Source organism: Neomonachus schauinslandi, chromosome 7 (genome assembly GCF_002201575.2).
Source record: "Neomonachus schauinslandi chromosome 7, ASM220157v2, whole genome shotgun sequence".
In the NCBI taxonomy this organism is placed as follows: Eukaryota; Metazoa; Chordata; class Mammalia; order Carnivora; family Phocidae; genus Neomonachus; species Neomonachus schauinslandi.
The window spans coordinates 132,726,889-132,752,034 of NC_058409.1; the positions used below are offsets into that span (position 1 = coordinate 132,726,889).

Sequence of the window (25,146 nt, forward strand, 5' to 3'; positions counted from 1 at the left end):
CCATTAATCCTTCCTCCAGTAGGAAATATTATCTCTAAAAGAGCAGCCAAACATTTCATGATAGGAAGCAAACCTTTTGCTGATGAATTGCTAGGGGTAATAGTAAGAGGAATCACTCCCATTTCACTGCCTTGCCTTTCATATGCATGAATATAGATTCTGAAAGAAATAGGATCATCTATGGGTCACTGATTCAAAGCATATCCTGCATCCTGGGAAACATGACCCCAGCCTCACAAGGTATCTTGTGCCTGCCATTGTTTCTTCAGGCCAGTGATAGTTAAAAGCAGGTGGTTAAGATCGAAGGTTAATAACAGGAAATTCTACAAGCACAAGCCAATTTCTAACCTTTCTTTACTGCAAAGGAAATTCCCTAATCAGTAGTAATGTTGTCAGGAATATCATGGCGCTGAATAAGGCATACTGGATGTCCATACATGATGGGTTTGACAGACTTGTTAGAGAATTTGGAAAAAGATGAGCATTTGGGAAAATCATAAGCAAAATTTTCTTACAGGGAAATAATGATGCCTCTAGACTATAAGTATATTCAAGTCTTGGCAGGCTTACTTAGCTACAAAATGTGACCCATAAGGAAGTGGCATACACACTAAGCAAATTGCAATATTTACCACATTACATTGAAAGAAACTAGCCAGATACAATCATTTGTACTTTCATTGTCCACAATTATCTGAATTTAGTCAGAGATAAAGAACCATGATGAGTACTATGAAAGTCATAGATATTATAGGAATTAGGTCTTCCATAATTGAGAGCTGAGAAGTTAAGATTGGTTGGATGAGCAAACACAAAGACTAACAAGGCTTCTCGGAGTATAACACAGATGGGCAAATTGGAGCTTTTGCAGGGAGAGCTGAGAATCTAAGCATGTCCCTGCCAGCTCCTGGAGAGGTCTATGGAAGCTCTTGCCACAATCAAGCCTCTGGAACCATTATTGCTCATGAAGATCAGCAGTCAAGATGCAGCTAGAGGCTGAACTGAGGAAAGCGAAAATTCACTGAAACCCAACAGACAATGTCCGTTACCCTATCTGACCACAGAGACCTACAGGGTGATAGTGGCCACTTCATTTCCATCATTTAAATTATATTCAGTGTCCAACTCTTTTGATCAATTCTATACATGGTGAAAGAGGCTCTGGGAAACATAGTTCCAAGCTTAACCAAATTAGCAATGGTTAGGGTTACTGGATATAATCAATAAAAGTATAGGACACCTAGCTAAGTTTGAATTTTCTACAGACAACTTATTATTTTTAGTATAACTATATCCCAAGCATTGCATGGGATCAATATCATAGTCTGTTCTGCTTTACTCCATTCAGCTCGACTCTACTTAATATTTTTAATATAAACATGCCCCATGCAATATTTTATTATTATTATTATTTTTTTAAAGATTTTATTTATTTATTTGAGACAGAGAGAATGAGAGAGAGAGAGTACATGAGAGGGGGGAGGGTCAGAGGGAGAAGCAGACTCCCTGCTGAGCAGGGAGCCCGATGCGGGACTCGATCCAGGGACTCCAGGATCATGACCTGAGCCGAAGGCAGTCGCTTAACCAACTGAGCCACCCAGGCGCCCGCCATGCAATATTTTAGACAAATTTATACTGAAATAAGTATTGATTGCTTATTTGAAATTCAAATTTAACTGGGTTTCTTATATTTTATTGGACAACTATAAGGACACAATCTAGAACAATTACCTTAAGGAAAATGGTAAATGTAACTGCAGAGATAGACAGGTTGAGATCAGACCATAAAGGTCTCAACAGCCTGTATTCAAGATTCCTTCATTTATGCATTCTCATTTGTCCTTCATAACAACCTCATAATTTTTTGGATAAATAATTAAAATATATTTAGAGGTAATGAAATAGATGATAAAAAATTTAGTTACGTTTACATAGAATCCTCATGCCAAATTATTTCCTTTATATTAGACTGGCTATAAAATATTTAATACCCCTTAGAAGAAGCATTCACAGGAATCCTTTAGTACTTTGATACCATAAGTCCTGTATCTGCCACAGAAGTTCAAAAATAGGTATCAGTGTTTACATCAAAGACAAAATAAGTAGGTAACATATTTATTTAATTATCTCTTAACAGGATATATATTTGCCATACACACACTGTAAAAAACATAAAAAATTTATTTTTTTTAAATTTTATTTATTTATTTGAGAGACAGAGAGAGAGCTAGAGAGCCCAAGTAGGGAAGAAGGAGAAGGAGGCTCCCCACAGAGGAGGGATCCCGACACTGGGCTCGGTCCCAGGACCCTGAGATCATGACTTGAGCTGAAGGCAGACGCTTAATGACTCAGCCACCCAGGTGCCCCAAAACATAAAAATTTAAAATTAAAAAAAAAATTGGTATGTTCAAAGAAAACCACAACTAAGTTTGGTAGTATTTCTTTCCTCATACTTGAGAAAGCACTGAATAATCCATTTTAATCCTATTGTTTTATTTTTAGATTATAAAATGTTTCATAGTATATATTTTATAATTTTTCTAAGACATTTAAACAATTGTTCAACTCCTGAAAGTGCAGTGATTTTTCCTCATTGTCTTCCAAATTGCATATCTAAAATTTGTCCCAAAAGAGAATGATTTATGACATTATTTGTAAGAGTTTAATAGTGATACAATATCTGCTTTTTCTACAATAGAAATATGTTAGTTCGAAATTTATAGATTTTTATGTACTTATGAATCATACTTAATCTTTGTTTTATATGAAAAAATTATGGAATGGCACAGAATAAAACAACCCTTGTGCTTTCTGTTGATTTTTATGGCTTCTTTCTAAAAATATAATGTGCAATTAAATTTATTCTTTAAAATAATATGTTTTATTACTTTTTGAGTATTTCCTATAAAAATATCCTCACAGTGAGGCAGGTGCCATTTCTGGCCAAGAGAGTGGGAAGAAGAAATCCCTGAATCAGCCCAAAAAGCAAGCCAAGGAGATGGATGAGGAAGATAAGGCATTCAAGCAGAAACAGAAAGAGGGACAGAAGAAACTCAAGGAGCTAAAAGCAAAGGCCATGGGGAAGGGCTCCCCATGGTGTTATTAAGAAATGTGGCAAAAAAACAAGCTGTTCCTTGTGCCTGAGGTAATGATGATCCTTATTCCATTCCTGTTTAAACATTTGGCTTTCCTGTCATAGTATCTATTGCTATCTATAGCTAGAATGAACTGTTATCTTAGATTCTGTTGTACAATTAAGAATAAACTCTTGTAAAAAAATAAAATATAAATAAATAAATAAATAAATAAATAAAAATAATATATTTTATAATCTCTCTGTCTGTAGTTCCACTAAACTCAAATTCTTGTAGAAAATCAGATTTGCCTACCAGAACCACTGAAAGCAGCCTTTTGATTTGTGTGGCTAGTGCCATGCAATTTAGCCATAGTAAGTAAGATGACTTTCTTCGATCCTCTTGCCTCAGAAAATATTCCAGTGACGTCCTTTTGTTCTGTTGAAAAAGGACTGGCAATGCATGTATTATTTGAAACTAATAGCTCAAACTTGCCATCATGGAAGAAAAAGGATTAGATGCCCTTTGAATATTTGGCCCTAGATGTCCATCACAGGAGGACATCTTCAGTTGCATTTTTACTATGCTCAATTCTTGGTCTTTCTGCAAAGACAGACAGACAAAAATTTTAATTAATGCCAGTCAAAATGGTGATTTTGTGTTATGAACATTTTGAGGACTAAAACATATTTAAATATAAATTGATACTACATCAGTTTCAAAAATATCTAGCAGATGGCAACGGGAATTGAATATCCAATTGACCTAAACTTGGGCCTCATGCCAAAGACTTAAAATTTTTCAAAATGTATTAACAGTTTAGACAAATTCAGCCCTTTTTTTCCCCGATATTTTTTTAATCATACTCTATATTTGCAGGTTATAATGATGTTATTTTGAAGGAGTTGGCTTTACAGACTTGTTATCTTCTCTTTTATAAATAATATTAGATTGCTTATTGAGATTTTGTTTCCATATAGGAATCACTGAAACTAACTGGGGCCACTTAAACTTGTTGACGGTATGTCCAGTGGCATTTAACACACTAGTGTGTCTGAACTTACATGTATATACACAGAAGCATGGAAGTACTGATAAAATGTTTCTTTTTTTAAAAAATACCCATTGTTTATTTCCATTATCTTCACATCTCTATAATGTTCATAATACTAGTTTGTGGGTCTTCAATACTATATGAGTTTGTTTTTAATTTCACATAGCATGGTGGCTTCGAGAGGAAATCAATTTGTAAAATATTCAGCACAGCCTTCAGGTAAGTGTGCACCATATGAATTTTGATACTAAGTGCTAGGAAAAATTTTGAGGCACTTTTCATCAAGGATCATCTTGGGCAGAGAGACTAAATTCCAAACTGAAACCACATTTGCTTAGTTTCAGTAGGAATAGTGTCATATGCAAAAGAAAATGCTACCCAAATTAGAAAACAATTGCAAAGGTGATGGTTTTGAGAAAGAGATAGAGGGAGAGAAGGAGAGATGGAGAAAAAGAGGGAGAGGGAGAAAAAAGGAAGAGAGAGGGAGAGAAAAATATATTTTTTTTAGAGAGATAGAGGGGGAGCAGGAAAATGGGAGAGAGGCAGAGGGAGATGGGGAGAATTTTAAGCAGGCCCCATGCCCAGTACAGAGCCCTACACAGACACAGGGCTCCACTTCACGACCCTGAGAGCATGACTTGAGCTGGAATCAAGAGTCAGATGCTTAACCAAATAAGCCACCCAGGTGCCCCTCTCTCCAAAAACAGATTTTTAAAAGAGTTTAAAAAGTGCTTAGAGAGATGGCCCAGAATGAAGGGAACCTATGTTATAATCCTACTTCTCTGACCTATAAGCTTTGGGCCTGTGTTAGAAAAAATGCCTCCCCCAGGATGTTAATATGCTAATCCCAGAAAAAAACTCCAGGCATTTGCTAGTTTGGAAGGAAAGGGACGCTGTACTTCCAATAAATAGTATCTGTAAATAGTATCAGGGTTCTCACTCCCTCCTCAAAACAAAGAAAAAGCTGAAGAAACTGCAAATCAACAGCTTTTCTTAGATAGATAAGAAAACTGAGGTCAATAATAAGACACTATTAACAAATTGTTGAAGTCTCAATGTAGACTGGTTTGAGATTTAAAAACACCGGGAGACACGGTTGGGAGACAGGTCATACATTCATGAGTTATACCTCCAGGAGGAGTCCTACCAGGTTCTCAAGGTGAAGATCAAAGAAAGAGCCCCTCATGCTTCTTGCAGGGAGAGAGGAAAATTAATCATTTTAAAATATTCCAGAACATTCTCTTCTCCTTATAAAGGACTACCCTCAAAAGAAACTCTTTTACCAGAGCTTACCAACTATGGGAAAGGGAAATTCTCCCTATCTAGCCTTCCTGTCTCTCCTGTAGGTAAATAAAAAAATGCTGAGAAGCACTTGTGAAGACCCTGGAATACTGGTTCACTAGAAGACAGAAAGTTGGGGCTACTGGGTGGCTCAGTCGTTAAGCATCTGCCTCTGGTTCAGGTCATGATCCTGGGGTCCTGGGATTGAGCCCCACATCGGGCTCCCTGCTCAGTGGGAGGCCTGCTTCTCCCTCTCCCACTCCCCCTGCTGTGTTCCCTCTCTCACTCTCTCTCTCTGTGTCAAATAAATAAATAAAATCTTTGGAAAAAAAAAAGAAGACAGAGAGCTAATCATAGGATTATGAAATGCACCCCCTTTTCCATATCTGATCAATAGTCTAGAAATGGCCGAGGATTGATAAATTCAGAAATAGTGAGCTAGATGATATGGCAAAAGAATCTTACCAAACTGAAAAGCAAGAAAAGAAAAAAAGAATGAAAATAACCACAGTATATCCAAGAATGGTGGGACAATTGTAAACAGTGTAATACATGTGTAATGGGAATAACAGAAGAGAGGGAGGTATGGAAAGACTATCTGGATTATTAATGACTGAGAGTTTTCCAAAATTAATGAGAAAGAATCTATAGATTTAGGAAGCTCAGAAAAGATTAAGCAGAATAAATAACAACATACCCATACCAAGGCATATCAATTCAAACTGCAAAAAAACAAAGACAAGAGAATATCTTGGAAGAAACTAGAAGGGGAAAACTCACAACTTATCTATAGAAAACAAGGAATAGATTACACTGGATTTGTTTTCAGAAACCATGCAAGCGAGATATCAAAATATTGAAAAAAAAACACTCACCAATTTATATTTCTTTATTCAGCAAAATTATTATTCAGAGAAGAAAAGAAGAAATAAATATTTTCTCTGACAATCTGGATCTAGATAAAGAAAAATGGTAAAGAAAAATTTAAAAGCTAAATTATAAAATGTTGTTAATCTAACATAATTTGTTTGAAAAATAGTAACAGAAGTGTGTTTGGTTATTGAGGCATCTGGGTGGCTCAGTTGGTTAAACGTCTGACTTCTGATTTCAGCTCAGGTCATGATCTCAGGGTTGTGAGATAGAGTTCCGTGTCTGGCTTGTGCTGGGAGTGGAGCCTGCTTGGGATTCTCTCTCTCCCTCTACCCCTCCCACTCCCTGCACCTGTTTGCTCTCTCTTTCTCTCTCTCTCTCCCTCTCTCTCTCAAAAAAAATGTATTTTGTTATTATAGATTAGATAGATAGATGATAGATGATAGACAGATAGAGGAAAATAAATGACAGTATTATAAGGCACTGAAGGGAGAAGTTGGAAATACTCTGTTATAAAGTACATGCACAACTTGTAAAGTGCTACAGTGTTATTTTGCACTTCAGTTAGTTATAAATATATGTTGCAAACTCCAGGGCAACCACACACACATACAAAGATGGAAGGCATCTACAACCTTTGGACCTTTGGAGGCTAGAAAGTTCACAGAAATAGATTCTCCTCCAAAAACAAAATGACAAAACTTTGATTTTAGACCATGAGGACCCATGTTGGACTTCTGACCTAAAGAACTGTGAGACAATAAATTTGTGTTGTTTTAAGCACTAAGTTTGAGGTAATCTGTTGCAGCAGTAATAAGAAACTAATCATAATGACTTCTGTCAAATTACTTAACATCTTTAATACAATTCTCTTCTTTTGCAAAATAGGTAGTTACACACATTCATATCAAATTCCTATAATATGTGCAGATTATTGCTCTATCCAAAAGACTTCCCCTTAAAAAGAATTTTCTTGGGGTGCCTGGGTGGCTCAGTCGTTAAGTGTCTGCCTTCAGCTCAGGTCATGATCCCAGGGCCCTGGGATAGAGCCCCGCATCGGGCTCCCTGCTCAGTGAGGAAGCCTGCTTCTCCCTCTCCCACTCCCCCTGCTTTTGTTCCCTCTCTTGCTGTGTCTATCTCTGTCAAATAAATAAATAAAATATTTGAAAAAATCTATTTTCTTTTTTGTCTTCCTCTCTGTCTTTTACTTTCTGTTCTCCTTCACACATTTCTAGCATTCCTAAGTAAGACATTGAGCTTGAGATTTAAAAATAAACATGCTTGAGAATATTAAGATATAATAAGTCAGAAAAAAGTAACTATATATAACATTATAGTTACATTATAAAAGTGCAGTCAAACGATATGGTAGTAACAGAGGGGAAAAAATCTAAGTCAATACACCAAAATTATATCATATTCCAAAAAAGCATTTTTGAATTAAAAAAGAAAACATCAGTGTTCAAATAATATGAAATATTAGAATGAATAGAACTCTTTCCAAAATCTGCTTTTAGCTTTAACTGAGCAAAATTGAGAATAAAGATTGGGATTCTCTCCCTGTTCTTCAACCTTAATGGCAAAGCGGGAAAAATTGACAGAGGAAGATATTTCACAATTATTAGACAATTGAGAAGATGAATAGAAAGAGACAACAACACTGTAAAAGTCCTGCCCAATAGAACTTTCTGTAATAATGGTAATATTTTATGTTTGTGTTATTGAAGTTTCCACCAGTCACTGGGGCTACAGAGCTCTCAAAATGTGACTTGTATAATGGGGAACTAAATTCTTCAATTTATCTATCTTTATTTAAAACTTAAGTAGCTACATATGACAAGTAACTACTGTAACAGTTCAATTCAAAACTAATAATAATGGCTAACTTGAGCATTAAAAAACTCAAACAATGACTTCAAATGACTATAAATCTATATGAATTTTCTAAAATTAAATATTGATTTAGCTATATATTTCTAAGGAAAAAAAATGACATGTGATATTCTTCTTCAGTTAGTCACACAATAGGAGGATCTGGAACGTCAGGTTTTGCTAAAGAGACACCTGATAGTATTCTCTCATCTTTTGTGATGCTTCAATGCCAGGATTAACCTGATGCAAAGTAGTTTCCCCTATTTCCTTATGAAAAATTTGAATCATTTTCATTATGTTTATCATTATGTTTTTCATTATGTTTCATTACCTTTATCATTACTTCTAAAAATGTATTTGTAATATGACTTAGATATTAAAAAATTGTAAGGGTCCATTGGCTCAAGCAGAAAATGGTAATGACCACTTCCATTGTTACATTGTGGGTTAACACTATTTTTTTCAAGTATTTTGGCGAAGTATCTAATGATGAGGTAACAATTTACACTTTTATTGTAGTTTACAATTTTCATAAAAGCATTAAATAACCACTAAAATATAAAATGACACATTATCCTACAATAAATATTTAAAATTCATGATATTGCTTTCATAAATGTTTTTTCTTATGTATTACTGGTTTCTCTCATTATAGCATGGAAGGAATATTACTCTAGGCTGTTGGCTATAAATACCTAATTAGAAATAATGACATATAATTTGTGCTAAAAGGAAAAAGAAACTACCAAATTTCCCCACAATTCTGTTAATTTATGATTGTCAAACGAATGAGTGAAAATAATTTCAAATGATCAACTGAAGGCCATTGAATGATGAAATTGGAATCCATTATTGGAATTCTATGCAGTCTTTTAGAGCCTTAATGCGAATGTGACAAAGGTGAAGACATTTAACCCAGCAATTCCTGAGCTTTTGGCCTCAAGGTTTATTTTTACAAAAAAAGTGAAATTAGTGTTCAGTGAACTAAACTTCAGGAAGTTTGATTTTAGTTTCTCTGTGCTTGCAAGAAGGCAATATTCAAAGCAGCACTCGGAATATGTCTCCACTATGCTAAAACAAGTAATCTAGTCAAACTGAGGTGACAGAGTAATAAGGTTCTCACAATTATCGATGTATTCATTTATGTGTTTATTCATTGTGCACCCAGTGTGTGCAAGTGGTAAGTACAGGCACACAGATGAAGTTGGGAGAATTCTCTTGATACACTTTGAGAAATGAAAACTACTTTTTTTAAATAACTAAAAAAATTTAATTATAAAATAAAAATTATTCTTTGGCCCACTCTTGAAATGTTTGTCATGTGCCTAGCATTCCTTTTATATGCAGACTTACAATATGTGGAGAGATCATAACATTCCTCCTTCTATACATCATGAGGGCCAGTGAATCCACTTCTGCCAGCCTGTTATTCTGTGCACTTTATAAGTGAGGATCACAAAGCTCCATAGTTGGGATATTTTGGCTAAAAATGATGGTATGAAGAATGGCATATAGGTAATCAGTGGATGCATCCCTTATGAGAGTAATCATTGTGTAAGCTACTAAATTTATGAATTATGTAGAGTTTTCTTTGAAGAGGATATTAAAAATAGAGAAGAATAAAAATAAATAAATAAACAGAGATAAACTTCCTTCAATTAAATTAGCAGAAGCCACACCTCCAAAATATTAGCAATCTTCCAAATGCATCAATGTCATTAATGTCAGATGTGAGAAAGAGAAGTAGAAAACCCTGCTCCATCAGGATCCAATTTCTCATGCACAGAGGAGATAGCACAAAGATGTCAACTTTACTGTCTATAATCCCAAATAAGGGACACATAGAAATTAAAGAGAGAGAGAAAAAGAGAGAGTGTGTGTTGAGGAGAGAGGAAGAATGTCCCTTGGATTTAATATCAAGGACAAGGACTGGGCACCTGGTTGACCCAGTCAGTTAAGCATCCGACTCTTGATTTCTGCTCAGGTCCTGATCTCAGGGTCGTGGAATCGAGCCCCGTGTCAGGCTTTGCCCTAAGTGCGGAGTCTGAGTAAGACTCCTTCTCCCTCTCTCTCTGCCCTTCCCCACTACTCTCTCACTCTCTCTCAAATAAATAAATAAATAAATAAATAAATAAATAAATAAATAAATAAATAATTGTTTTATAAAAATATCAAGGACATGGACAAATGAAGGAAAAGAAACAGAAATAGCATGCATCCCAAAAGCTGTACACAGAGGGAGCTCAGCAGACATAAATACATATTAAAGCACCATAAAAACTTTGAGAAAATAGGTTATTACTACATGCTAGTCTGATCTCCTACCCCTGTGGCAAAAGAGAAAAGCTGCTGGATGTGTATCCAAGGCACAGACTTCAACATATTTAGATGCAAATTCATTCACAGTTACTGGATTATCATTTAACTAATGCACAGTTATTGAGAAAACAGGTATATTGTATTATATTCCTTCATTGTGACTCTGAGCATTTTAAATTATATGATTCAGAATCAAAGTTTTCTTATTTCTGAATGTAGATACAAATATAGATACAGATTTTTATTTTATAATTTGGAAGCCTTAAAACAGTTTATAACTTTCACAACTACATATTTAACATACATTCTCATTCTGGATTCTGAATTAGATGATTATATAATCATTTAATATATAGATAAATGTCTCTATCACATATAGAGATAAATCTATATATATAATCATAGGTGTAAACTCTTGATCTATCAACTTTAGATCACTATAGAAGATAAATAAATTAGAGTAATAAATAAATGTCAGAATTTAAATGATGACGAATGGCAAAGTAGGTAATTTTAAAAAGAGTGAACTACTTTTGAAATGAATAGCTGATAAAGTCAACCCAAAGTTGAAAACACTAAATAATGCAAAGAAATGGTATTACACTGAAGAGAAAATGCACAATAAAGATCTGCAGTGTACCACTCTGCTCCTAATAATATTATTTTGGCAGTATATCAAACTTATCAAACTATATAAAGCAAAATCTCACAAAATGTAATAAAGTATTAAAATAAATACAATATGCTAGTATCATAAGTGTATATAGCTTAACCCATGAAAGATTTAGTAAAAAAGAGAACAAGTTATATAAAATAATGACAGAAAGCTCAACATATACACACAGACCTACATACATACACACACTTATGATCTCACATACTCAGTAGTCATATGTCATTTTGAAGTAAAACACATCCCTAATGCCCCAACATAAGAATAGTATAAACCAAATTCCTTGATCACTAAGAAATAATATAAGAAATACTAAAAATGAGATGGCATCATTTAAACCTTTACAATCTAAAAGAAGAAAGAATGAAAGAAAAAAAAGAAAGAAAAACGAACAGAGAATGAACAAATGAACAGAAGAGGAAGAAAGAAAAAAGTGAGAGAGAAGGAAGGAAGGAACGAAGGGAAGAAGGAAAAAAAGGGAATGACATTATCAATGAAGAAATTTTAAAAATAAACAGAATAACAAAGAAAATAAAAAGTGTTAACTAATAAAGGCAAAGTTTAATTAAAATATGAGAAAACAATAATTAAAAATCATGATTTTCTGATAAACAGGAGCACTGATAAATAAATAGGAGCTGATTCTTTGAAAAAAAAAAATACCAGAATCCAACCTATTCAAGAAAATGACGGCAAAATAAAAAACCAAATACACAAAATTATAAATAAAAAAAATCCACAAATACAAAGAAAATTTAAATAATTATAAATCACATGTAAACAATTTTGAAATAGGGATTCCAATACTGTATCAAATTTTTAAAATAAACTTTTCAAAAAAAATAAAAACTAAACCTAACCCAAAATTATTATGTGCTGAGAAAAAAAATGAAGATAAGTTGTCAAAGAACTTGAACTGCAGAAACATCAATACGTCAAGCACAGAACAAATGCTGAGGCTGTTGAGACCCTGGGTAAATGCTTCCTCCACAGCAGAGATGGTTCCACACCTGGTGGTCACATTCAGAGTTTCTCCTCAACTTTCTGTGCTCCTGTCACAGATTACAAGACATAGAGAGCCAAATTAGTACTTCTTCAAATGATTTCTCTCAAAAATGAAAAGTAGCTATTGTTTTCCCAATTTCACGGAAAAGTGAAAGTGTAATTGTTATGAGATTGTTGACCATATAGTTGCTCACAGTGAAGGTTACAGGGAAGGTTCTGTCCTCTTCAGGCTGTGAATCTGCTTCCACCTTACAGCTGAAAAGGGGCAGAGGCAGGATTCACACTGGGATCTCTTCAACCCCACAAGTCTTTATTCTGTCTACTGTTTGTGCTACTTTAAAGAAAATGGGTTTATTATTTTTTTTTAATTTTTTTTAAATATATATTTTTTAAGAGTTTATTTATTTTCGAGAGAGACAATGAGAGACAGAGAGCATGAGAGGGAGGAGGGTCCGAGGGAGAAGCAGACTCCCCGCTGAGCAGGGAGCCTGATGTGGGACTCGATCCCGGGACTCTAGGATCATGACCTGAGCCAGAGGCAGTCGCTTAACCAACTGAGCCACCCAGGTGCCCCGAAAATGGGTTTATTATTAAACAAGTTGTAGAACAATGGTTTCTTCTCTCCCTGCACTCACATTACCCCAACGAAATAAACTAGTTTGCTGGAAGGACTCTATAGCCTTGATTTGCTTTGTTTTTGTGTATTTCATGAAAATAAGTGTATGGCATCTGTAGGGAAATGAAGTAAGGCCTACTGAGACATTTTCACTAATTTGTCAAAAAAAAGTCAGTTATGGGGTGTCTGGGTAGCTCAGTCGGTTAAGCAGCTGACTCTTGATTTCGGCTCAGGTCAGGATCTCGGGGTCTTGGGATCAAGCCCCGCATCTGGCTCCTCTCTGAGCGCGGAGTCTGCCTGAGATTCTCTCTCTCCCTCTCCCTCCTCCCCTCGTGCATGCTCTCTCTCTCTCAAATAAATATTTTTTTTTAAGTCAGTTTTTCTTTTCTGAAATAGCTAAAGTATATGTGTATTACATCAAAAGACAGTGAGACAGGATATAGGGAGAAAAACAGACCCTTACTTTTCAAAAATGCATTTGTTAAATCTAAGTTTTAACTACTTTTGTAATGTTGAAAGTCTATAATCATGGATGTCAAATGACAAATAGTCTATTTTTTTTTTTTTTAGGAAAGGATTGGAAAAGTACATTTCTCACTTAATCTTCAATATAAATGATATAATGTCAACAATCTCACAACAATTAGTTATTTTCCTTTATGCTGAAAACCCTTAAAATAGCATACACCCACTCTATATTTATATATTAGAAAATCTAAATAGTGTTAGAACTTCACTCATGTATGTTTTTCTCCTAGTCACTCCTTATTCTCTTTATGCTCAACTTATTGACTATAGAATCTGAACGCTTTTTTCCACCAGAGTTATTACTCTTCATCCCAGGAATAAGTTGTTTCTTTCCTTGAATTAGACACACAGTTCAATCTAGATACTCCACCAATTATGGTGTCCTAACTTCATATTTGCTGCAGTGTTCAGGCTGTTTTCTTCATTCTTCTACTGTTAGTGTTTACAGAGAGTTTGTTCCCAAAGTGAAGACATTCCTTGTATTTTAAATTTGTTACATTCCATGAAGCAGTATCATTTAAATGCCATTTCCTTTCCTTGTTGATTATATTTCCTTTTAAATGACTTTTCTATGATGAGGTTCAAATGCTGAAGCGATTTTGTTTTGTTTTGTTGATAATTTGCATGAAAAAAAAACTATGAAACGTTGATGTTAATTGGTTAACTCTAGTGACTGTAACTAGCTCACTCCCATCTTGTAGGTTTATTATACAGCAAGTACTCTATCCTTTTATGAAGGAGTATAGTGATATTTGTCTCAAAATGAAAAATGCAAACCAATAAACAAGTTTTTATATCATCATGTGGTAATATTTAAATCAATGTTACCTATTTGTGATGCTTTTACTTTCATAGAATGATCCAAAATATTTCGCATGAACAATGAACCCAGCCAGAGCTGATAATGTTCATTTGGCAACTAAAAAATGAGTTACTCTTCAGGTCCTCCTAAAACTGCTGAGTTTATCATTTTTTAACTTTATGACCCAGTTTACATACATCATTGAAATATAACCTCAGGCCATGCAGTCAAGATTTTTTCTTTTTCTTCTTTTTTTTTAAGATTTTATTTATTTATTTGAGAGAGAGAGAGAATGAGAGACAGAGAGTATGAGAGGGAGGAGGGTCAGAGGGAGAAGCAGACTCCCTGCCAAACAAGGAGCCCGATGCGGGACTCGATCCCGGGACTCCAGGATCATGACCTGAGCCGAAGACAGTCGCTTAACCAACTGAGCCACCCAGGCGCCCAAGATTTTTTCTTTTGATAACTGTTTGTTAACATCTCAGCTGCCCAGTGGTTTTGGTCATGTTGGAGTTAATACGTGTTCAGCTCAGACTTGCTCCATTAACCGTGTACAACTTTAGTCAGTTTGGATTGAAATTCAATAAATTGTTTGTTTGACTATAGAGTAGCAACCTTGTGAGGACAAAGATATGAACTGACATGTATGGAATATTTCAAGTCATTCCATTAATTCTGTAGAATTTGCTATGACAAATTTGTGGTTTCAACTTATTTCAAATCAAATTTTCTGTTCAATACCATAAGTTCTGGATTTCTAACATTAGCATATGAATTCCATTTATTACTGTCCCTGAAATACAAGGTAATAATAAATGAAAAAAAATCTCAAAAAATTTTAAAGTGTTCCTGGAAGGTTTACTTGAAATTGGCTATAGCAACTCTCTAAAGACTTTCCTGGGGAAATAAATGATAGCTATCTGTCACAGGTTTTTAATCAAAATGTTTCTAAATTCAGTGTAATCAATAATCTTTTAATCCTCCCTGGAATGCATTGCTGAATACCCTCTGATTCCAGAAAGTCTCCTTCTATTATTTCTATGATATCATATTCTTGAATGACTGAATAATGTTACTTTACTTCAAATTTATGACTTGTGTCCTGACCATGTGTGATTGCTATTGACGATAGTTAGTGTTGAATATTGAAAAGAGAATGACAATTAGAGTCAGATAAACTTAGGATAAAATCCTAACTCCACTAATGTCTAGTTGGGTAAAACTCCATCAAGTCCTGTAGCTTTTGAATTACCTAATGTGCATGGATTATTTCAAGGATTAAATTATGGAGGTTTTTGGGGCGTCTGGGTGGCTCAGTCATTAAGCATCTGCCTTCAGCTCAGGTCGTGATCCCAGGGTCCTGGGACCGAGCCCCGCATCGGGCTCCCTGTTCCACGGGAAGCCTGCTTCTCCCTCTCCCACTCCCCCTGCTTGTGTTCCCTCTCTTGCTGTCTCTCTCTGTTGAAAAATAAATAAAATCTTAAAAAAAAAAGAACTATGATGGGATTTTACAAATATATTGAGTTTAAATATGTACTGCATTGGTTTTATGAGGTTAAAAACCTCGATAATTTATTTTTTTCAAAGATTTTATTTATTCATTTGACAGAGAGAGACACAGTGAGAGAGGGAACACAAGCAGGGGGAGTGGGAGAGGGAGAAGCAGGCTTCCCGCTGAGCAAGGAGCCCGACGTGGGACCCGATCCCAGGACCCCGGGATCATGACCTGAGCTGAAGGCAGACGCTTAACAACTGAGCCACCCAGGCGCCCCCCATCATAGTTCTTCTTATTCCCCTCCAATTGGTATTACTCCACTTCCCCGATATTGTCCAGTTCTTGAATTGTATTCTTTTCAATGTCCACTCTTTCTGAGACCTTGCTGACTCTACTCTTACTGCATGCATCCATCTTTGTAACCGAGTTACCAGATGATTATCATAGATAGCAAGTTGGCCTATGTGGCTCAATACAAAAAGTAAACATTTTATCAAGTCCTCAAGAGGAAAAAAAAAAAAGGCATTAAAATAAACAGATACATTCCATAGAGGTATGGATATGGATGGGAAAATATTCTAGGAAATCTCAAATATTGCCATTTCTCCAGAGACTATTTTACGTTCCAGAAAATAGTTGCCATCTATTAACATCATCACTTCAACAATCACTGTCTTATTGGACAATCATCCCTATTCCTGAAATTCTGGTCCTTTGGGGAGGAGCTAACTTTTGGGCTCGGATACACTCACTAATTTGTCTGTTAAAAAAGTTAGCTTTCTCAGGGGCGCCTGGGTGGCTCAGTCCTTAAGTGTCTGCCTCTGGCTCGGGTCATGATCCCTGGATCCTGGGATCGAGTCCCACATCGGGCTCCCTGCTCAGCGGGAAGCCTGCTTCTCCCTCTCCACTCCCCCTGCTTGTGTTCCCTCTCTCGCTGTGTCTCTCTCTGTCAAATAAATAAATAAAATCTTTAAAAAAAAAAAGTTAATTTTCTCTTAGCATGCATGCGCAGCCTCTCTATTTTCAGTTTCAAGGATTTTCTGTGTAAGTTCACATCCCACAAAAAAAGGTTTGGGCTATATTTAAATATTAACTGTGTTTATGACCACATCCACAAGTAAGTGAACCAAAATCTTGCACTCCATTCTTTAGATTAAAGTGATGGGAATGCTAATTCTGCAAGTTTGTTGAAGATTCATTTTGTAACAATCTTGTGAACTACACAGGGTGGGAATCAGGCTGTAAAAACTGCCATTTTTTTTTTCCTTATGAATCCAAATTAGTTTCTGAGCAGGTGATGAACAGACATAAAGAGGAAAGTCCTTCTCCACCAGCAAATGTCTCTAGATAGTCAAACATAATGAGAAATCATGTAAGTACAGCAATTAAGGCAAGTGAGTGGTTTTAATGCTTAATGACTGGTTTTATTTCTAACTGAAGCCAAGGCAGAATTATTGCTATAATATATGCTCCTGGATGACTTTTGACAGAAAGACTGTGCTACCCTCTTTTTCTGACAAAATCTGCAGAACATCTTAAATATTTGTTAGATACAAAGATGAGAGAAACAGTTTTGTTGGTAATCTATGTAAGAACAAAGCATTTACTTTCCATGACAACTCAATGAGATCATCATCATAATTATAATCATCATCAACATCATCATCGCTCCACTACTCCATTAAAAATTTTTGATCCAGGGGCGCCTGGGTGGCTCAGTCAGTTAAGTGTCTGCCTTCAGCTCAGGTCGTGATCCCAGGGTCCTGGGATCAGCCTGTGTTGGGCTCCCTGCTTGGTTGGGGAATCTGCTTCTCCCTCTCCTTCTGCCCCTCCCCCCGCTTGTGCTCTCTCTTTGGCTCACTCTCAAATAAATGGGTGGAATCTTAAAAAAAAAAAAAAAAAAATCCAGAAAATGACATAGCTATTTAGGGTCATATATTTTAACTTTCTTTTGATTGTGGCAAGTGCTCATTTCTATCTATCTAAAATGCATGTTCAAAGGAATGTTTTTGTTTCCTCATTGAGAGTGGCAAAGGAGCCTATCGTTAGAGTATTGGCCCTTGTGCTGTGCTAGAGTTCTCCCTGGTTGCCTCATTAGTGTCCTTGTTTTGCCTGAAGCCATAGCTCATCTTGTTTACTTTATGACCTCTGTTATAGGATCTCTTTTACCCTTAACAGGGAAGTCATTTGGTGATACCCAGCGACTCTTAACATCCAGCTCCATCTATGTTTGCTCTCTGAGAACAAGGATATTTTTAATTTTACCATGCCGTATAATTTTTAATTTTACCATGCCGTATAATTTTTAGTTTTACCATGCCGTATAGTTGTTGTTGGAAATATATTATCTCTGTATCTCTTCTTTCTCTAATTTAGGCTATTCAATCTTTCCAGAAATGTTTATGGAATGCCTTCTATGGGCTGACAATTGTCACATACATTTAGCTAATATAAATGAAGACTATGCCATTATCTTTCTCTGAAGTTCATGCCTCATGTTTGCCTGGGATCATACTGATGTTGGGGTCACTTGTATAAAATTTTTTTTTTTTATTCTACAAATATTTTTGTGGTTCTTTGGTGCTGTAGATATAGCAGTGAAATAACACAGACATGAACTTTGCTGTCATAGAGTTAACATTCCAGTTTTTTAATGGGGAATTGGTGGCAGACAATTAGCAAATAAAAACATAGTAAAAGGGATAATTTAAGCTAATTATAAATAATTTGTTGAAGATAAAACAGTGGGTAAATTATTGGTAAGACAGAGAATGACCATGCAAGAAAAAAAGCAATTGGCAGGACATTTTAAGGCCTTACTCAGGAAGTTAGCAAAAACCTTGTTCATGAGAAAGAGATGTTCATGAAATACCTTAGGCAGAAAATTAGAGCCCAAGGAACAGCCAGACAGATGGTATGGCTTGTCCATACTAAACAAGAGAAAAAGTGGTATAAGAAAACCTGCAACACATTTTTAAAAGATACCTTTGGCTATGGTGTGAAGAACTGATTACAGGAAACCAAAAGTGAAAGCAGGGAGGTCAGTTAAGAGGCTCTCCCACTGGTCCAGAAGACAGGGTGATCACAGGGACAAGTGTGGTAAGAGTGGAAATAAAGTAGAAAAGAGATCATGATTTTTTTAAAGAGTATGTATTTGAGAAAGAAAGAGAGAGAGAGAGAGAGAGAGAGAATGCATGAGCAGAGAGGAGGGGCAGAGGGAGAAGGAGAAGCAGGCTCCCCACTGAGCAAGGAACCCAATGCAGCAGGATCCCAGGGTCCTGGGATCAGGACCTGAGCTGAAGGCAGATGCTTAACTGACTGAGCCACCCAGGTGCCCCAAGATCATGATGATTTTAATGCTGAAATCAGGACTTATTGGTAGATTGGTAAGCATGTAGGGTGTTGGAGAAAGAAAGCAAATAAAACCTTTGATTCTTAATTTGCGCCCGGATGTGCGCACACGCGCTCGCGTGTGTGTGTGGTGGTAGTTTCTTGAAATGGGGAATATCAGTGATAAGATATTTTAAAGATAAAGTCAATGAGTTAGTTTTGAACATATTTATTTTGAGATTCCTCTTAGACTTCTGTGGGAAGATAAGTAGATGTGTATCATATCTTTCAGGAAAAATAATGTTGCGGTGGAAAGGTAAATTTCAGTTATCCACACAGAGATGGTCACTATGGGACCAGAAGTGATCATCACCTCAGGAGAAATTTATTCTCAGAAGAAATCCAAAAGCGAGATGTTAAATAAAGAAGTGGATGTCCTCCCATAATCTTTCAATGGCTTCTTCATTAACTACATGGTGAATTTCAAATATGTAAGTACAAAATACAATATACATGACAACATGATCTAGTTGATTTTCGAGGTTTCCACACCATTCTCCACTAACCTGGACAATGCCTTAATTTCGGTAATCTCTTTTATCCTGGCACATCTTCTGTCCATGATACCATGTGATCTGGAATTTTCTCCTCAAAAACCTTCACTCAGAACTGCATTCTTATTTTTCAAGATCCAGTTCAAATGCAATCTTTCCATGAAATTTGCATGATCATCATCAGTTACTATAATTTTATAGTTTTGTTTTAATATATAACAGAATTTATAAAATGTACTTATAACTATTTATTCTTATTTATTTCCCTAATAGATTATGATTTGCTAAAGTGAAGTGATTCTGTCTTATTCATCTTTGATGCACAGAATGCAGATTACTACTTGTACAGTGCAGGTACCTTGTGTGAGAAATTACGGAGCAGATAGCAGTAACATTTTAAGTGGTTCATGTTCTTTACGTTAATCTTTAATATTGAATATATGTTCTCATTATATACCAAATGATTTTATTGTGTGTCAAAACTTGACTTATCCCAAAGCTACTATTATGAAGTGGCTTTTTTTTTTTCATTTTAATACCTTGCATCTCATATATCATAGGATTTAATTGAAATTATTAAGCCTTAATTAAAAATTATAGCCAGCTCTGTGCAAACAATATTCAATATTGAACAGAATTAAATTTAAATATAACTTGGATTGATAATGTGCTTTAACTCAATGAGAATGCAAATGAAGGTCACCATATACTGAGCAGATGAAATATAATAATTCTGGGGAAGACTGATCTGAGTTAATAAGCATTTCTTTTTTCTTTAAGATTTTATTTATTTATTTGAGAGAGAGAGAATGAGGGAGAGAGAGCACATGAGAGGGGGGAGGGTAAGAGGGAGAAGCAGACTCCCTGCTGAGCAGGGAGCCCGATATGGGACTCGATCCAGGGACTCCAGGATCATGACCCGAGCCGAAGGCAGTTGCTTAACCAACTGAGCCACCCAGGCACCCTGAGTTAATAAGCATTTCAAGTTACGTAATACTTTATACCCTCTAACTATTATCTTCTGGTATATAAATATTTTTATGGATGTCAACTACTTATGGATATTTGATGAGTAGATAAAAATGATCAGAACAACTGGTTTTATAAAAATATGGGTTCCCAAAGTGCTTTAGGGTTTGAAAATTACTTTGCCAATTTCCATATTTTAAAAATACCTTTTTGTGGGGCGCCTCGGTGGCTCAGTTGCTAAGCATCTGTCTTCAGCTCAGGTCATGATTTCAGGTCCTGGGATTGAGCCCCGCATCAGGCTCCCTGGTCAGTGGGGAGCCTGCTTCTCCCTCTCCCTCTGCCTGCTGCTCTCCCTGCTTGTACTCTCTCTTTCAAATAAATAAATAAAATCTTTAAAAATAAATAAATAAAAATAAAAATACCTTTTTGTTAAGATTTATTTATTTATTTGAGGGGGGGCGCAGGGAGAGAGAATGAGCTGAGGAGGGGGAGAGAGAGCATCTCAAGCAGACTCTGAGCATGGAGCCCAATGTAGGGCTTCATGTCACAACCCTGAGATCATGACCTGAGCCCAAACCAAGAGTTGGATTCTCAAACAATTGAGCCAGCAGGCACCCCAAAAATACTTTTGATATAAATCATTTGATATGATTCATTATTACAGTAAACTTAAATTAAGGGAAAAAATCATAATAGTTCACCAAGTCATTATAAAATCTACATTATGCAAATTCTGATTCATGTTATTCAACTCAATGGCACCATAAGCAACCACAAAGGGGCTCTACAACTCTTAAAATTGTCTTATTTTCTTATTTTCCATTCCAAAGTGTCAAATAGATATATCAGTTACCGAAATCTCTACCTATTGGAAGGAAATATTATTAATTAATATTTTCCTATAATAATGTGGGAAACGTGGAAATAAACACCAAAATAATCCTGATGACAATGATGATGATGATGACGATGATCATGACAATGAAGGTGATGACTACCATGATGATAAGAAACAATTCTCTAGTTCCTACCAGAACTGAGGACAAGTAGCTGGATACAGGTAGATTATTTTAGAAAAAGTAAGAGTAAGGAAGCAGAGATGGGGTTGAAGGAAAGATGATAAGACAAGGAAGGAAGAAAGATAACTGCAGGTGTATTAATGAACTATGGTCAGCTGAGGCTCAATCCCACCATGGGCCTTGTGAGGAATTGGGTGGAATATGCCAGATAATTAGATTTCCAAAGTAGGAAAGGTAGAGTTGCACCAGAGGCCAACTTCTCTACCCCTATGCCCACCCCATCCCTATCACCCGAGCCTTCCCTGAGTGTAAGCCATCTGAGCAAGCTTCCTTTCATAAGGAAAAGCACAGAGAGGAAAATTGAGAGTCTCAGCAGGCCCATGATATTAGACACTAACAGAAAGACTAGGAACTCTCTACCATAAATGGCACTGAAATATGCAATAGGTCAAAGGCACATGGTATAGAGCACATATATTATGTCTATACTTACCTATTAAGGACGATGACTGACGATGATGATGCTAATGACAATGACATAAAAGATTTGTGGAGGGGCGCCTGGGTGGCTCAATTGGTTAAGTGGCTGCCTTCGGCTCAGGTCATGATCCTGGAGTCCCAGGATCGAGTCCCGCATCGGGCTCCCTGCTCAGCGGGGAGTCTGCTTCTCCCTCTGACCCTCCCCCATCTCATGCTCTCTCTCTCTCTCTATCTCATTCTCTCTCTCAAATAAATTAATACAAAAATTAAAAAAAAAGATTTGTGGAAACTAAATTTATGGAAAGCTTAGTAACTTGGTTAAGTTTGCAGAACTAGAAAATAGTGGAACAGGGATTCAACATCTAGTCTAAATTTCAAAAGCTAGTGTGTCTAGCTACAGCACTATATTGATTTGTTTTGTTTTCTTTTAATGTCTAATGAGGACAAAGACAGATGAAAATGGCAATAGTTGAGTCAACATGGTGCTAATTTCTACAGTCTTAAGACGATATAATTAATCACTTAAAACAAACAGGGATATGTCAATAATTATTCACTATGTGGTTGGTTATGTATTTTCTGGATTCCAGTATTTCCCAAGTATAGAAATTTAGTTCTGATCATCATTATTTCCCCCAGGAATGTTGCATGCTGGGGACTTATTTGATGTCATAAATTGAAGCTCAAGCCATGCTGAGATAATTGATAAGATAGACTTCACATAGCACTATACTGTAATTTCTCCATTGCAATTAATAATTCCAGTATGTGGACTAATGAGCCATTCAGAGGTTAAGTATATCTTGTTTAACTTGACAAAACTTTTTTACTTTCATACGCCTTGATCCTGCATCATTAAATGCTGAAATTCTAATTCCTCCATGCATTCTAATCTTTGTTTATATAAGCTAGTTTCAATAAAATATGGTATTAATAAGAGTATAAATCACTATAAAAATTGAAATCAGATTCAGAATTATATTGCAATAGTGGAAAAGAAATATGTTTTAAGAAGCTTTATTACAACTAAGCTGATTTATTAAACCTTTGAAATTAGGATGGTTAACCAAGAAGGAAGCATAAAATTCCTCTTTTGCACCTTCAAGTTAAAGTCAATGCAAATCGCTTGACAACCTTTAACATTTGGCTCTTCGCTTTCTCTGGAGGCAAAAAGTGACTATAAGGTTCTCTTTCTTTTTCCTTCCTTCTTTCCTTCCTTCCTTCCTTTTTTCCTTCCTTCCTTCCTTCCTTCCTTCCTTCCTTCCTGCCTGCCTGCCTGCCTGCCTTCTCTCTCTCTTTCTCTCTTTCTTTCATTTACTCCTGAATACATGCTCAGGATTACAAGAGGGATATGTGGAGTCTGGCATGAAAAAAATGAAAATAAAAATGGATATACCCTTCACCATCACTGAAATGCTCATTGTTTAAAACAAAACCTGAAAAAGAAACATAAACAAAGAGTTTATTCAGTTCCAAAAGCTCTAAACTTCTATTTTTTATTCTCTTTTCTCCTTGGGTTACAGGCTCACTATTGTTAAATTGAGAGTGCAGTGGAAGAGGAAAGTAAATGTCTGTTTTTGTTTCTTTCTCTGGATAAATTCTAACATTGTGCACTCCTAATCTTTTCCCACTTCCTCTGAGGCTATAGCATTCATTGTTAAATTTTATATATTTGTTTAACAAATCAGTTATTTCTTTCTTCATCTTTTTCCATTCCTATTGCCTTATCCAGACTGAAGTTGATCACATCAATGAGTAAAAGAGCAACTTTTATGCTGAGATAGTTACTTCAGACAAACTGAATAAGAAATCTCAGAATTTGTGATTCGGGTGGCAGCTGCTAGACACCAAACAGGATACTATTTATCTTTCCCTAAAAATTGAGAAAATGAGTTAAATTTAGATACTGTGATACATGGAAAGTGTAAGAATGTGTCTAAGACACACACACACACACACACACACACACACAATCTAACTTAGCTTCTAATAATTGTGTTTTGTGTGTGTGTTAACCAGCATGAAGAATGAATAACTGAGCAGAAGAAAACACTTATTTCCATGGAGCTTCATCAAATGCAGTGAAGAGAATCTCTGAGAATGTGGTGGAATTAAAGTAAGGGAATCAAATGTATCTTTTCTTGATCTTATGATGTCCAATAAGGGCAGACAGAGTGCTTTGCTCATGGTGAGTGCTCAGTACCTACTGGCTTTTAATCTATTTAATTTGTATCTGATTATATGATATTTATTCACTATTTGTCCTATCCCTTTTCATGGCTCCAAGATAATTATAAAAAAATTTAGAATTGAGGACTCTTTAGCAAACAAAGATAATAGATATTTTTAGCTTAATAAGACAAACAAATAGATTAAAGCATCTATTTTAAAAAGCCCAGTTGAGGGGCAACTGGGTGGCTCAGATGGTTAAGCATCTGTCTTCGGCTCAGGTCATGATCCCAGGGTCCTGGGATCGAGCCCCACACTGGGCTCCATGCTCAGCAGGGAAACTGTTTCTCCCTCTCCCTCTGCCTCTCTCCCTGCTCATGCTCTCTCTCTCTCTCTCTCTGTGTATCTCTGTGTCTCAGATGAATAAATAAAATCTTTAAAATAAAATAAAATAAAAAAGTCCAGTTGAACTAAAGACCATAGGTGTGATCTAGATATAAAGACATATCTAGATATAAAGACATAAAGATAGCATAAGTCATAAATTGATACACTGAATTTGTGAATATTACCCCCATGCATTTCTTTATACTTTAACTTATAGGTTTAGATATGGATATACTACTATGGATTGAATGTTTGTGTTGCCTCAAATTTCATATGTTGAAGCCTTAATCCCCAGTGTGATAGTGCTTGGAGATAGGCCCTTTGGGAGGTAATTAAGTTTAGATGAGGTCATAAGGATTGGCCCCTCTGATGGGATTAATATACTTACAGGAAGAGAAAGAAGCCAGAGTTCTCTCTTACTCCCATGCATTCCCCAAGGAAAGGTCATATGAGGACAGATGGAGACAGATATCTATGAACCAGGAATCTACTTTGATCTTGGACTTTCCAGCCTCCAAAAACTGTGAGAAATGAACGTTTGTTGTTTAGGCCACCCAGTCTATGATATTTTGAAATAACAGCCAGAACTGACAAATATAGAAGTTGGCACTGAGAAGTAGACTGCTAGTTAGCAAATAGATAAAAATGT

General features: G+C 35.9%; 1 pseudogene; it reads left to right on the plus strand.

Moving 5' to 3' along the window:
* The first annotated feature begins 403 nt into the window (after positions 1–403).
* LOC110584840 lies at positions 404–3,149 on the plus strand (annotated as a pseudogene).
* The last annotated feature ends 21,997 nt before the right edge of the window (positions 3,150–25,146 follow it).